General features: G+C 38.7%; 1 pseudogene; it reads right to left on the bottom strand.

Annotated features, from left to right (window-relative positions):
- The window catches only part of LOC129057827 (uncharacterized), a 40724-nt pseudogene extending 24586 nt beyond the window's left edge, over positions 1–16138 (bottom strand).
- Positions 16139–16879: the final 741 nt, after the last annotated feature.

Below are 16879 nucleotides of genomic sequence, written 5' to 3'. Positions count from 1 at the left end.
TATCTTTCCTCCGTCCACTGCTTTAATGATTTTTGCCACTTTTCTTAGCAAAAATTGTGTTAGCCAAGTCTATTCTACTTTCATTCTAAAAAGTAATGCAGTTTCTGCTTTTTCCCATCTAACCTTTCTCAAACCTCATTCATAAACATACCCAGGCTTCCACAAGCCTTAGAATCACTTTATTCCCTTCTTCTAAAATCTACTTGATTCTAGTATCTGAACTACTCCTGTTGACATTAGGAACACACACGAAAGAGAAAAACAAAGTAAGCCTTCATATCTTGTTTCCCCAATTATACTGTAAACTCCTTCAAAGCCTCTTTCTGCATTTGGTTTCCATGTTTGCAGCAGAACTCAACACGTAGTAGAGAATCGGAATCAGCAAATGATTCCTAAAAAACCTGGTGGAGTGACGGTTCAAAGAGGGTGGGTAATTCCATTCCAAACAAGATTTAACCTACATTTGGAATCACAGGTTAGCTCATTACTCTCAATTCGTTTTACTTCATTTCAAGGCCAAGTTTCAAGTCAGCCACCCAAACTGGTGCCTGAGTGAAGCCAGGTTGCTTATAACTCCCAAGAGAAAATGTGATCTCAGGCTCTTACAAATACGGCTGACTTTTGCCTGAAAATGAAAAGCACACATGGACACTACGGGAGACCCAGACCTGGCCAAAGTAGCAAACAGCTTTTTGTGTCAAATCCCTTCCTCCATCTTCATTCATGTCCCACTACCTTTAGATTATGCCCAAGTGTGTCAGGGACACTGGATCCTCCCCAGTGCCTGTTTATCAGGTTTGCCATTTGTGTCCTAGGGAATGAATATAAATGTGCATTATTATTATAGTGCACCAACTTTATAGATGAGAAAATTGATAAATTAGACAGGTTATGTGACTTATCCAAGAATTTGTTATTGGTACATACCAGCACCAGCTTTCAAAGCCAGTATTGTTTAACTTCAGAGCCCTCTAAGCAAGACTATCTCTTCTTGCATCTTGCTGCTTTGAGGGTGGACTACTTTTCCTAGGAATAGTGGGTCTTGTAGGTTGCAAGCTGGAGAGGTAGAATTGTCCAAGAAGGTGTTTGAGTTCAGTGCTCCCCTCAGCAAGTTATTCCAGACCAGAACCCTCTCTACAGGCAGAGAGACACATAGATACCTGAAAGAGTAAAAAGATAATCAAGCCAAATTTTTTTTCTACACAACAATTCTAAATTCAGTCTTAGAAATTATCTTCTTTCAAAGTTGTTCTCTAAAGTTTGTATATTCCTGTGAGTAGAAATTATTTTTTTCCAAAGGTATTTTCCAAATTCAGTGGATTTAGACGTTTCCATAGTAGAAACCCTGAGTTTCTAACAGTTAACAGGAGAGGAGGGTGAAGTCATTATTTCCTCTCATACCTCATACACAGTGCATGAGGTGAGCTGCTGGAATTAGACTTGCAAAGCCAACTCTGGAGAGACTATTGATTCTCTGTTGCCTTAGGTAAGTTAAGTGCCATTAAGCAGCTGTGCCTTCCTTCCCAAGGGTCTCTTTTGCCAAATCCTCTTGGGCTTCCAGTAGAGGGGCTCCACAGTATTGAGAGGAACATGTTTTTTGTTTGTTTTTGTTTTTTTTAAATCTCAGTTATACTTAAAAAATTAATCTTGGGAGGCTGAGGCAGGAGGATCACCTGAGGTCAGGAGTTTGAGACCAGCCTGGCCAACATGGCAAAACTCCGTCTCTACTAAAAATACCAAAATTAGCTGGGTGTAGTGGCGTGTGCCTGTAATCCCAGCTACCTGGGAGGCTGAGGCAGGAGAATTGCTGGAACCTGGGAGGCAGAGGCTGCAGTGAGCCGAGATAGCACCACTGCACTCCAGCCTGGGTGACAGAGCAAGACTCTGTCTCAAAAAAAAAAAAAACAAACAAATAAATAAATAAATAAATAAATCTAAACAAATATACGTAAATGTTTAACAGTGACACTGAGGCTGTTTGAGAAGGCAATATTACAGGTCAAGATCAATGGTTCTCAAACCCATAATAAAAGGCTTAAAAAATTAAATAAAAATGTGCAATAGAATCAGCCGGGAGCTTTATAAAGCTATTAGTGCCTGAGACCTATCCCCACCTATCTGAATAGTATAAGAAAAATTAAAACCTGAGCTTACAATAACTTTACTACCAATCTTGCCAGTTAAAAATCATAGTTTATAAGACCCTTGGCTTTTACTTAAATAAGGTAGCATTAGCCACACCCAGAATTTTTAAATCTGTTAAATGAAGAGTTAATGGGCGCAGCACACCAACATGGCACATGTATACATATGTAACAAACCTGGACGTTGTGCACATGTACGCTAAAACTTAAAGTATAATAAAAAAAAAATAAAGTAAAAATAAAATTAAAAAAAAAAAGAATTTTTAAATCTGGAATTGTAAAGTCTGCAGAGTGTTCCAGCACTTCTGGCCATTTTGTCAATGGAAGCACTTCCCACTGGCTTTTCTGACAAACATCTTCTTAGCTCCTGAGGTTTTATCTATTAATGGTGTGAAACTCAGAATATAAATGGGCATGTTAGGAAGACAAATGAATAGCTTCTCCATAAGCTCTAGGAGAGAAATAGTTTTTGCACTGAGCAAACTAGGAAGGACAATTTATACCTATGCACTCTGGCTATGTCAGAAGTCTGAAACAATAAGATAATCTGCCAGTTATTATGAAACTAATAACCACTGAATGTCTACCATGTGCCAAGAGCAATGGCATATATCCGATATCTCAAATAATCTTCAGAAAATCTATGTGAGGTATGTATTCTTAATTCCCACTTTATGAATAAAAAACTATGAATTGAGAATAACAGAATTTGATCACTCTGTCAAAGTCCCAAAGTTATAAATTGACAGTGTCAGAAAGCAAAATAGGGCTGCCTGGTTTAACTGTCCTTTCTCTCTCCGTAACAAGAAATGATTTTTCCCCACCTTGCTTAATTACACTCTTGGAAACCTAGGCTTACACCAGGATTGATTTTACACTTAGCATTTTTCATGCACCACCCAGGCCAGAAAGCAGTTAACAGCGGTGGTGCCATGGATGTGTGAAACTCAGATGTTCTTTAAGAGACCCTGCAGTGGGAGGGGGCATTGCTGACTGAGCCCCAGCTGCTGCCCTGTGGGGTCCACTGCCAGCTTTGCATCGAGGCCAGGCTCCCTGCAAGTTGCTCTCAGCCAGTGACTGAGCATAAGGGGATATTAGCATTAGCCAGCTTGTTCCTGACTGATGTGGGGTTCTTCCAAGGGGCAATATTTGCTCAAATACTGTACACCAACATGGCCAAAATTTCCTTTGACCTGTGCTAAAGTCTGGACCTCTTTCTATCCCATCCTTTCTTCCTTCTCCCCTTTCCTAGGACTTTACCGTGGTCTGCCTGCCTATTCCTGCTCCTTCACCCATTATTCCATACAGACATTTTTCCATGAAATCTTTTTGTGTCAAATCCCATCATGGAGGCTACTCCTCAGAGGACCTGAACCAAAACAACACCCTGTTCCCCCTCTTCCAAGCTCCCTCTCTCTCTCCTCTGCCCTCCCTCTCCTAACATTGAGCCCTAGGCCTTTCAGTTCAAACTCGTGAACTGTGTTCTCCTCTCTATTTCCAGCTGCTCTAATTCAGGCCTAGAACTATTCTAATCAGCTTCTGCCTATCCTCCTGCTTCTAGTGCTGCTCCTCCAGCTTGCCTAGTTACCTTTTTTCCAGTGAAAAGCGGTTCCTATTGCGCCAATACTTATGCTCCTTTGACGGCTCCTTATCTTCTGCAGAATAAGACTAATGTCTTTGCTTGACATCTGAGTCCCTCCTTCATCTGGCCCTGCCTCCCTTGCCACCAGTCTCTTTTCACCAAAATGCCAATCAGACTGAATTCCTGAACCTTTTCTGTCACTTTGTGCCTTTGAACATAGACTACAGGTTTCCCTCTGCCTAAAAGCCCCCCTCCCTCCAAATGCCATAGAACTTCGCATGGTTTTAAATTGGGGATAGTAGATGTCTTTTGCTATACTCTGTTTACTTTGAGATTGTTTTTTAAAGTTTGTATGATAAGGCTGAGAAATTTTTCTGATTCATACTAATGGACCCAAGGATCCTTTGAGGAGTCTATCCCATGGAAACAATTCAAGATGAGCAAGAAAATGTATATATGAGGACCACTTATCACAGTGTTAATTACAACAACCATGATGCAAAATAACCTAAAGGTTCAACAAAAGAGGACTGGTTCAATAAATGACATCCCACTCACAAAATGGACGTACATGTATAGTCACTAAATGTGAAATTGAAATAATAATGTCTTGGAAAACTGCTTACATTGTTTTGAGTGAACACAGCAATTTCAAACACTCTATGTTATGTGGTTTGGCTGTGTATCAACCCAAATCTCACTTTGAATTGTAATCCAAATTGTAATTCCCAGGTGTCGAGAAAGGGACCTGGTGGGAGGTGATTGGATCATGGTGGCAGTTTTTCCATGCTGTTCTTATGATAGCAGGTGAGTTCTCGTGAGATCTGATGGTTTTATAAGTGTTTGATAGTTCCTCCTTCACACATTCTTTTGTCTCCTGCTGCCATATAAGATTTTTCTTACATGCCTTGTTTCCCCTTCTCCTTCCACCATGATTGTAAGTTTCCTGAGGCCTTCCCAGCCATGAGGAACTGTGAGTTAATTACACCTCTTTTGTTTATAAATTACCCAGTCTCAGGCAGTATCTTTATAGCAGTGTGAGAATGGACTAATACACTATGTCTTAGGTGGTTCAATTTTAAAATACACAGGCACCCAAATCTATGGATAGTATATCTAACAACTGACAGGATTGACATCCTCTGAGAAAAAGAGAAAGTATGTGTGTCTCTGGCTTCCTTTTTTATGTTTTTCTGAATTTTCCAATTTTTCTTCCATAAATCTGTTCTAGTTTATATAGAAAAAAATGCTAAGCTAAATGTTATTGCCAAAACTTCTTGAAGAAACTTACCACCAGTGATCACAATAACACATTAACAGCATCGTCTAATAAATTAACAGCATTCTCTAATAAATCTTTTAGCAAAATTTATTTTTTGATAGAGGAGCATTTTCTCAACAAATAGAAAAAGCAAAAATATATCCAAAAGCATTCTCAGGCTAAAAATTGTATTATGATAATACTTAAAAAGTTGGGGATGTGGAGTAGAAAAAAATATTTTTAGGTTTTACAATACTACTAAAATTCAAAAAATACATACAGACTAAAGAATAAATGTTCAATAATACTTGAAGAGTAACATAAATATTGTTTCATAAATTAAAAACAAGTTTTTGAGCTTAAGCTTATATAACAGTGCTTTACATTGGATAATACATTATAATTAACTATATACAAGTCATCATATTCAACAAATGCATATTTATTAAGGATGAAATTAGTATTCTTTTATACGACAGACTTTCTCCTTTCAAGGGAAAATAACAAAAACATATTTCTAACTGGTAATAAGAGTTACTTGAAAAGAACTTTCATTTTTCATTTTTGCTGTGAATTATTTTTCCTCACTCTGAGAAAACTAAACCAACTATTTGATTTTACTTTCTTATTTCACATGATTGACAAAAGCATGGTTTTTCCATTTTCAAAGTAATAAAATAGGATCAATAAAGTAAACCTCCTTACAGCACAGTAATCTCTATAAGACTCTGAGCAGCTTTTTACATGTCTCGATCCAATTTAATCCCAATGACCATCCAAGGCGTATTTTGCAGATTCTCCAAAAGAAATGTATGGTTAAAAAGAAGTGGAAATTATCTACACCAGTGGTTCCTAATCTTTGTAGGGCTTCATCACTGAGCCATTTGATTTCTTGGCACCATTCTCTGACCCGCATTCCTGCTCTCACTCATTTCTACAAAATGATATAGGAATGCAATTTCTTGAATACATTTGATTTTCAGGTTCCTCTTGTAATAAAGAAGGATTAGCTAATACCCTCTGAAAGTATCTCAAAATCAACTCAGGGAAGCACACTGCAATCACATGCAGAAGCGCATGGCTCTTTTCTACAAAGCTGAGAAGAGCTGACTGGAAGAGCCGCTCTGAAATACATCTAAGCCAAGTCAGATTTTAGTAACACATGAGAAGAGAGGCAAAGTACATGTTATTATATCACAATGGGGACTCTCTCAGAAACTTTCCAATCCATGGACATTTATCATTGATTTGACAATGATGATTAAATCAATAAAATAAACTAACAAGCAAATAAAACAGTTAAATGCGTGGCATTTGAAAACTGTTAATGCTTTCATGATATTATATGAAAAGAATAAACTAATTTCCAAGGTATTATAAGTGGAGTACTTAATTTTATATTAACCTTTTTAATAAAATGAAGACAGAAAAAACATGTGTAGGTATATTTACAGTGTACATATACAAATGTGTGTGTGTGTATATATATATACACACACACACTGTATGTGTGTATAAATCCACACATAAATATGATTTTACTAAGCTCGATCAAATTTTCAAACAGTAAACTTCAGATGTCCAAATTTCTCAATATTATCCTTCTTTAGTATGTCAGACTGGTTTCACTTATCTATTGCTACATAGCAGGGAATCCCAAAATTTAGCAGTTCAAAATTATAGCCATTTGATTTTAAAATAATTGTATCTGTCTGGTATTTAGGAATGATTCTGCAAGAATAGCTTGCATATGCTCCACAATATCTGGGGCCTCCAATGGGATGGCTTAAGGGGCTAAGAGTCAGTTTCTTGGGGTATTGGCTGGGGTGGCTCAATTAGTGCTAGAGGATCCAAAATGGCCTCACTAATAGCTTGGTGTCTTGGTGTTGACTGTGTTGTAGGGTAACTCAGTACTCGCCAATATATCCTCTTTCTCCTATTTATGGACTTTCATCATTCAGTAATCTAGTCTAAACTTCTATATATAGTGAGTTGCTTCTAAAAGGACAAAAATACAAGCTTGAAAAGTTTCCTAAGGCTTAGGTCTGGAGCTGGTAAAACATCACTTCCATCTTATTCTGTCGGGGAAAGAAATCAAAAGACCAGCCAAATTTGAGGGACAGAAGGCATTGTTGGTGGTCATCTTTGGAAAAACCTACCCCAAGACTTTACTAGCATGACATTTTTCTGCCAAGGAGCTAAAGTTTATCTGTCATATCAGGGTTGATATTCTAAGGAAAACACAAAATAAATCAAGAAATTTTCTGGTAACATAAAACCTCAAGGAATTTGGGAAATGCTGTTTTCTATTAGGTTAACATTTCTTGCTAAGTGAAAGTTAACTGAGTTTATTTCAGTTCATTGTTGTTTGGACTATGCATCATTAGCTTACCAAGCCTCTTTCATTCAGTCATTCATATATTTATTCAACAAAAGTTTATTGAGCATATTCTGCATGCTAGGCACTGTTATGAGTGCTGGAAATGCAGCAGCAAACAAAACCGATAAATTCCCCATCTTCAAGAAGTTTACCTTCTAGTTGAGAAGTCAAATAATAAATCAGTAATTAAATATATATGTGTGCATAATACATACATTATATATCATATAATTATAACATATAACAAATAAATTATAGTCTGTTAATATACAATTAATATATATTATTATATGATATATATACAACACACCAATATATACATTTAATTACTAGGTCATACGTTTAACTTAATAATGTCATAACTTATTGCAACTTGATGTATCTTAGGTCATACATCTAATTTAATTAAATTGTTATTAAATTAAATTGTTAAATGAAAGTTAACTGAGTTTATTTCAGTTCATAAACTGAACTGGTATTGTTGGGAGGGTATTGCAGTGATGCAGATGGGACATGGATGTGGCTGTGTCTAAGGAATTTCTATTACAGGTAATAAGATGCATTTAAAGGTAGAACCAATGATGTTGGCTAATGGATTGGATGAGAAGTGCATGAAAAAGGGAGGAGGCAATTTAATTAAATTAGATGTATGACCTATGATACATCAAGTTGCAATAAGTACTATGAAGAAAGATATAAAAAAAATGAGGGGATAGAGAGAGACTAGCAGCGCATTTTTAGAAAGGATGATCAAGGAAGGTCTCTCTTGACAAGGTGGAGGTTTTGCAGAAGTCATAAAGGAAGTGAGATAATGATCTCTGTGTATATGTTAGGGGATTGGGATATTTTGGGTAGATGAGATAGCAGGTGCAAAGGTCCAAAGGCGGGAGCCTGCAAGGAAACCAGAGTTGTCAGAGTGCATGATGAGGAGAGGCATGGGGTCAGAGGGGTAGCAGGGAGCGACATCACACAGGCTTTGTGGGATAGGGCAAGAACTTGGAATTTTACTTTGAGTGAAATAGGGAGCCACTGCAGGTCTTGAGCAGAAGCATGACGTGATATGGATTACATTTTAAAGGATCACACTGGCTGCTGTGTGAACTATATAGTGAGGCAAGGGTGGAAGTGGGGGACATATTGGGAGGGTATTGCAGTGATGCAGGTGAGACAAGGATGTGGCTGCATCTAAGGATTTTCTATTATAGGTGATAAGATGCATTTAAAGGTAGAACCAATGATGTTGGCTAATGGATTGGATGAGAAATGCATGAAAAAGGGAGGAGGCAAGGATGCCTCCAAAGTTTTTAGCCTGAGAACAGAGTAGGTGGTGGGACAATTGACTGAGATAGATACCCTCTTTAACTTCACCTTTAATGAAAAATGCCTCTCTAAGATGCACTACTCTCCATTACTTCTCTATTATGCATGAGTAAAGAAAAAATGTCAATCTTAGCTGTTTATTTGAAGATCCTATATGTGACTTTGGGTCATTATTTTAAATATATATCTCCAATGTATATAGAATGTGATGCCTTGTTATGAACTGTACTTTCTTTTTTTTAATTATTATTATACTTTAAGTTTTAGGGTACATGTGCACAATGTGCAGGTTAGTTACGTATGTATACATGTGCCATGCTGGTGTGCTGCACCCATTAACTTGTCATTTAGCATTAGGTATATCTCCTAATGCTATCCCTCCCCCCTCCCCCCACCCTACAACTGTCCCCAGAGTGTGATGTTCCCCTTCCTGTGTCCATGTGTTCTCATTGTTCAATTCCCACCTATGAGTAAGAACATGCGGTGTTTGGTTGTTCGTCCTTGCAATAGGTTACTGAGAATGATGATTTCCAATTTCATCCATGTCCCTTCAAAGGACATGAGCTCATCCTTTTTTATGACTGCATAGTATTCCATGGTGTATATGTGCCACATTTTCTTAATCCTGTCTATCATTGTTGGACATTTGGGTTGGTTCCAAGTCTTTGCTATTGTGAATAGTGCCACAATAAACATACGTGTGCATGTGTCTTTACAGCAGCATGATTTATAGTCCTTTGGGTATATACTCAGTAATGGGATGGCTGGGTCAAATGGTATTTCTAGTTCTAGATCCCTGAGGAATCGCCACACTGACTTCCACGATGGTTGAACTAGTTTACAGTCCCACCAACAGTGTAAAAGTTGAACTGTACTTTCTGTGCTGGCAATAGAGCAGACATCAAAACTGGCTTTAAAAATTTTTTTAAATAAAATGGTATACTGATGTCAACTTGTTTTGTGGTCATTTTTTTCTTTGAAATGGAGAACAGAGAAAAAAATGTATGTGTTGTTCTGTTGAGTTATGCTTTCTGTTATTTTTTATGATACTTAGCTCATCACTGACTAATTCATCAATGAATAAAATACATCTTTAAATATGGCAAGGATAAAACAAAGAGGACTTTAGCAGTCACTAGAAAAAGCACTTCTGAAAATTAACATTGCTGCTTTAGAGTCAACTATTTCAGCCCCCTCATTTTTTTGTTTTGTGGGATTTGCATTTCTTCACCAAGAACTAAATGTGGCAAGATAATATTAAAATAGGAGACAAAAAAATAGCAGGAGAAAGGACCCCTCAAAAAGCTACTAAAAGCACCTGATCACCTTGTTCTTATTTCATAAGGCTGCCACATATTTATTACCTGCCATCTTCGAGGAAAAATCACTGAGGGAGGAAAATCAACTAGGCTCTCATTGAGGTAATAACAAATTATCCCTTTCTGTCAATATTCCTTGGCTGCTGAGAAATACCCTGGTGAACCTTGGCTAGGGTCTCAACATTATAATTTTCTCATCATTGCTTGCTTTTCTCTGCAGTGGCCTCTTCTCCTGCAGAGATGTTGGCTACTTTTCGGGTCTGCTTGTGAGCCCTGTACTCTCATTATAGAAAGTTCTCCTATTATAATTTTTCCCACCTGCCTCTGATATTCGGACTGAGGCTGACTCACTAGGGAACCTGATAAAATATTGAAGCAACTCAGTCAAACTGCCCAACATCCCTTGCTGACCCCAAAGGCCTTGCTCCCATCTTCAAAACAAAGTCCACTCTCCTGTCTCATCCCTCAGTGAAAGACTCACCCAGGACATAGGGATAACTATTAAATTTGACAAACTTAACAGAAACAAATTTTCTGTGAGGCCAAATATGTATATTTTTATTGGTAGCATTGATCCAAGCAAAATAGAGACACATGGTAGCATTGATCCAAGTAAAATGGAGACACAGCTCCTCCACTTAAGAGGCCAGGGAGGCCGGGCAAGGTGGTTCATATCTGTAATCCTAGCACTTTGGGAGGCTGAGGCAGGCAGATCACTTGAGGTCAGGAGTTTGAAACCAGCCTAGCCAACATGGTGAAACCCCATCTCTACTAAAAATACAAACAATTAGCCAGGCGTGGTGGCACGTGCCTGTAATCTCAGCTACTCAGGAGGCTGAGGCGAGAGAATCGCTTGAACCCAGGAGGCCAAGGTTGCAGTGAGTTGAGATCGCACCACTGCACTCCAGCCTGGGCAACAGAGGAAGACTACGTCTAAAAAAAAAAAAAAAAAAAAAAACCAGGAAGAACTTAAATTCAGATTTCTAAACATGCTTAGTTTATCCTGAAAACTACCAATGCACAAAACCCAGACTGGTACAATTTCTGTTTTACTGAAACAACTTTGTGATTCATATTTGAGAATATTTATCAAATTATTTATACAGAACCTACTGTGTACAGAGGGCTGTGCTAAGCATTATGTAGATAGACGCATGCAGTCTGAGTTGAGAGTGTATTGGTTTTCTGTGGCTACTATAACAAATTACCACAAAATTAGTGGCTTAAAACAACCCAAAATTATTATCTTATCGTTATGGAAATCAGAAGACTGGCACAAGTCTCACTAAGCTAAAAACAGGATGCCAGCAGGATTGTGCTCCTTTCTGGGAGCTCAAGAAGATAATCTGTTTCCCTGACTTTTTCAACTTCTAGAGGCTGCCCTTACGCCTTGGCTCTTGATTCTCTTTATCCATCTTCAAAGCCAGCAATATTGTGTCTCCCTCTGAATTGTCTTCCTTAGTCTCAACTCCCTCTGACTTCACTCAGAAAAGGTTTTCTGCTTTTTTTTTTTTTTTTTTTTGAGATGAAGTCTCACTGTTGTTCCCCAGGGTGGAATGCAATGGCATGATCTCGGCTTACTGCAACCTCTGCCTCCCGGGTTCAAGCGATTTTCCTGCCTCAGCCTCCTGAGTAGCTAGGATTACAGGCGCCTGCCACCATGCCTGGCTTATTTTTGAATTTTTAGTAGAGATGGGGTTTTACCACATTGGCCAGGCTGGTCCCGAACTCCTGACCTCAGGTGATCCACCTGCCTTGGCCTCCCAAAGTGCTGGGATTACAGGTGTGAGCCACTGTGCCCAGCCAGATTAGGTTGAATGCACCTGAATAAACCAAGATAATCTTCCTGTTTCAAGATCCTTAACCTGAATCCTATCTGCAAACTCCTTTTTGCCATAAAAGGTAACATATTTACAAGTTCCCATAATTAGGATATAGAAATTATTACGGGGCCATTATTCTGCCTTCCACAGACATACCTGATAGAGTGAGGCCGGAGGCTTTCTTTTATATCAAATAGTGTTGAATCCTTAAGTTTTAAAAATTATATATATAAAACGGGTGCAGCACACCAACATGGCACATGTATACATATGTAACAAACTTGCACATTGTGCACATGTACCCTAGAACTTAAAGTATAATAATGAAAACAAAAGAAATTATTAATATTTCAGTGTGGATAAAAGAAAATATGCATAAAGTTTTTCTCACCCCCATTTGTTTAACTCCAGCATTCATAGTTCGTGACTTAATGTTTAGGATTAAAAAAATGGAATGAGTTTGTTTTATTCAAATCCATTTCAATACATCCAAGAAACCATTTTCCTCAAGCATCTCATTTCCCCATGATCCCATCTGTTATGGATTGAATTGTGTCACCCTCACCAAAATTATTATGTTGAAGCCCTAATCCCCAGAACCTCAGAATCTGACCTTACATGAAATACAGTCATTGCTGATGTAATCAGTTAAACTGAAATGAGGTTATCATACTGGAGTAGGACGATGATCCAATCTGACTGGATATGACATGTGGACATGAAGGCAGAGATCAGGCTGACGCTTGTACAAGCAGAGAAATGCCAAAAACTGCCAGAAAACCACCAGAAGTCAGGAGGAGGCATGAAACATTCTCCTTCACAGCCCTCAGAAGGAACCAACCCTACTGATACCTTGATTTCAGACTTGCGGCATCCAGAACTGAGAGGCAATACATTTCTGGTGTTTATGCCACCCAGTTGGTAGAATGCTGTCTTGGCAACCCTAAGCAACTCATACACCCTTCAGCTCAAGGAAACTGCTCAGAGGAACTACTTAGGAGGCCTGGACCCAGCCAGTTGTGTTGGGTTGTGCTAAGATTGATAAACTCAATTCCCATAAAAGAATGTGATCAAATGGGTCCAAGGTATGCTATGTTTTCTGTGTATGGGTATGCATGTGTGTCTGTGTGTGTGTGTACACAAACAAATATTTTCAATATTCCAAATATTGAATTTTAAAATACTGGAACTTATACTTGACTGGGAATTAAACAGTAGGTGTAACAGACCCAGGGACTTGCTAAAGTCAATAAACACAGAATTTAGAACTCTCTTTCTGTTGGTCCTACAACTTCAATAATCAAATAAAACTCAACCTGTAAGTTTATATGGACTGTGAATTGGCCTTTTACACTATCTGAAATGTAATCAAGTTAGTGTTTCATATATAAGATCTTTTATATAGCATGGGCCTTTATCTTAACATTTTTATTTTCTACACATATGTTTATTAGGGCATGTATCTAATTCATATCTGTATGTCCAAGGATCATTCGTGAGAGTATCAGTTAATATTTCTATCAAAGACAATGTGATGTGAAACTTTTTTCTCCTTACCAATGGCATGAGACAAGAATTAGTCCCACTTTCTTGTCAAGAAAATCAATTTGTCATTCAAGAAAATTAGAGATAATATGTTTCACAGACATTTTGTTAAAAAGTTATATGTAATTGTTTCATAAGGTCTTATATGGAAAAATTGAAATGGACAGAAGTTTAATAAGCTGAGGACATAGCTAAGCCATGCTGAAATTCCTGATGCACAAAAACCATGAAATAATACATTTTTTAAAAACCCACTGTCTGTGGTGACCTGTTCCACAGCAACAAATAATTAATATAGGCAGTAACCCTTTGAGCTGAGTGTCTGTGTGGTTTTTTTCTCACCTTTTATCTGTAGTGTGTAGCACAGAACTTGAGACACATAAATACTGATGGACAAAGATGGCAGTGTGAGTCATATTATATGCCAGGATCAGGGAAACTTACAATTGAGCTAAGGAGGTCTCATTAAAATGTGTAAGCAATCTGGAAAAAATTCAATGGAATTTTCCAGATTGTAAGCAATCTGGAAAAAATTGTGGCCTTAGGTGTTTGGAGATGACGCATGAGCCTCACCTGGAAGGTGTGGGGAAAATGCAGGTGGATGAAAGGGAGATGGGGACCTTTGGGAGCTGTGGGGTGAGCAGCAATAAAGACGCCATGCCCAAGACAAATAAGGAGCCTGGCAATGGACATGGTTGGGTTGAGACTTAGTGAGAAACAGACACCTTGAAGAATGCAAAGGTGGTGGCTGTGAGGCCTGGTGGAGGTGGACATGTCCATCATTTGAGGACAAGAGACCCAGGTAGTCAAGACTGCGGGCGGGGCCCATGGACATCTACCTGCAGCCCCAGTGGACAAGGTAGTAAAAGAGGCTTCTTCAGAGACCAGGGCAGACAGCACAGAGGGATGCCTTCCTGAGTCATCCTTTTAGAATGTGAGTTAGTGCACGTCACGCTCCCCTTTCTGAACCTGCACTGGCTCTGCGTTTCATTAGAGTAAATACCAGGAATAAATCACCTGCGAGAACATGTCGTGTCTGCCGCTTTGCTCCCTTCTTTGACTTCATCACTTACCACCTTCTCTTTCACTTCCTCTGTTCCTGGCAGGCACGTCTCCTTTTTGTTCTCAAAAATACCAGACACAGGACATCTTAGGGCCTCCACAGCATCAGAACCACTCTTGCTCCAGGAAACCACACGCCTGTCTGTCCAGCTGCTATAAACTATTTGCTCTATTCTTTCTTCTCAGAGAGACTTATCTGAAGCACCCTATTTAATATTTCAAACTGTCCAATGTTACTAATTCTCTATCACTCTTACCCTTTCTATTTGCTGAATTTGTTGAGTATATCTATTATCTAGACATTTCACTAGAAAGTAAGCTGCTTGGCTGAGCGCGGTGGCTCATGCCTGTAATCCCAGCATTTTGTGAGGCCAAGGCAGGTAAATCACCTTAGGTGAGGAGTTCGAGACCAGCCCAGCCAACATGGTGAAACCCTGTCTCTACTAAAAATACAAAAATTAGCCAGGCGTGGTGGCACGTGCCTACAATCCCAGCTACCTGGGAGGCTTAGGCAGGAGAATTGCTGGAACCCGGGAGGCGGAGGTTACAGTGAGGTAAGATCATGCTACTGCACTCCAGCCTTGACAACAGAGCAAGACATTGTCTCAAAGAAAAAAAAAGTAAATAAATAAATGAAAATATGCTGCTTTTGCTTAGGCAAGATTTTTTGGGCTTTGTCTTTGTTTTTTGCTTTATTCTCAAATATATTCAAGATGCCTAAAACAAAGCCAGCATAGAGCAGGTGCTCGGTAAACATTTTGAATTGAATCAAATCAAATCAAATTGAATTGAATTGAATTGAATTGAATTGAATTGAATTGAATTGAATCACTAAAGGGAGAGTTCAAGAAAGGGCACAGCATACCCCTGTGTTTAAGAGAATGGAACCATGGAGAAGGCTCTAGGCCACTTGAATGCAAAGCTAATTTGTCCTCACTGACCCCTGCAGGACGTGGTTCCTGGTGAAAAGAGGTAGGAGGCTGTAACACTAGATTGTGGGAGAGAGAATTTGAAAATTGCTAAGCTGTATCCAGAGCAGGCAGGTCTCATAGTGAAAATAATAGTTCTCACTATTAATAATAGTGCTGAGGCTGTCCCATCTGCTACTAAGAATGCTGGACAGGCAGGAAGGGAGATCTCAGCAGGTAGATGAATGGCTTTTCCTGGGCACTTCTTTCAGCAGCAATGTAGGCTCCTGAAATCCCCATAGTCCACCCAGAAGAGGGCTCCCAAACCATAGCATTAGGATTATTCCATTCTTTTCATTTTTACCTCCTCACCTCTCTTTAAGATCCCTTGTCATAAGGTTAGAATAGCAAATGAAAGAACAGGCATAACTGAGCTCTATGTAGGCATCATGAGGTCTGGAAAGAGGAGAATATCCTTATTATTCCATCTTTTATTCCCAACTAACATTCCAGTCTGACTTGAAGATATATTTATATCAAATGCTTGGTGCTTTTTAAATATTTCACTTTTTGTCTCATACATAGTTCCCCTTCTCTTACAAGGCTGCAATGAAGGTGTCAGTCAGCATGAGGTCTCATCTGAAAACTTGCCTGGGGAAGGACCTGCTTCCAAGTTCATCGAAGTAGTTGTTGGAAAGATTCAGTTCCTTATAGGTTTTTGGACTGTGGCTTTGTTCTTTGCAGGCAGTCAGCAGGAGGTTCTCTTCAGTTCCTTTTCGGATAAGCCTATCCATAGAGTAGTTCACAATATAACACCTTGTACATCAAAGCCAGCATGGCAGAGAGTTTGCTAACAAGACAGAAGTTACAATCATACATAACATAATCATAGCAATGACAGATCATCATCTTTGCCATATTGTATTGCTTAGAAGCATCTCATAGAAGCATCCCCTCAAGGAAACAGAACTACACAAGAGCATGAATACCAGGAAGCAGGGGTCTTTGGGTCCATCTTAAAGTCTATCTGCCATACAGCCTAGACTGATGCAGAGACTGACACTACTGACAAGGCATTGAAAAAAGTGAAACTGCAAATGTAACAAAACCCAAGAAGAAAAGTCCATGGTGCTATATTTTCTCATAGGGGCATGTGAACTGAATAAATTAGGAGAGAAGTTTTTTTTCTGAGAAAGAAACAATCGAACAAGGAACTGAAGTTGAAGTAGGAGTTAAGTAGTTATTTTTTAAATTGTACTTTCCCTTCCTTCCTTTCCTCTCTGCCTCTGAGTCACTCATTTAAATCACAGAGTTATTCAGGGAACAAAAGATATGGGGAACATTGTATTTTACATCAGATGAGCTCATCTGAGGAATGTGCAGAGCATGTATTATCTCCTTAACAGTAATAAACAATACCTTCAAAAAAAAAGGAACTAAACAGCTATCATCTCCAACATTCTAATTTATGGAAACATCACCTTGATGCTAACAAAGCAGAAAAAGAACTTTAAATGTAACATATTGATTCAAAA

This window comes from Pongo abelii, chromosome 11, assembly GCF_028885655.2.
Source record: "Pongo abelii isolate AG06213 chromosome 11, NHGRI_mPonAbe1-v2.0_pri, whole genome shotgun sequence".
Lineage (NCBI taxonomy): Eukaryota > Metazoa > Chordata > Mammalia > Primates > Hominidae > Pongo > Pongo abelii.
Note: the sequence above shows the minus strand (reverse complement) of the source record. Positions and strands in the feature narration are given on the sequence as shown.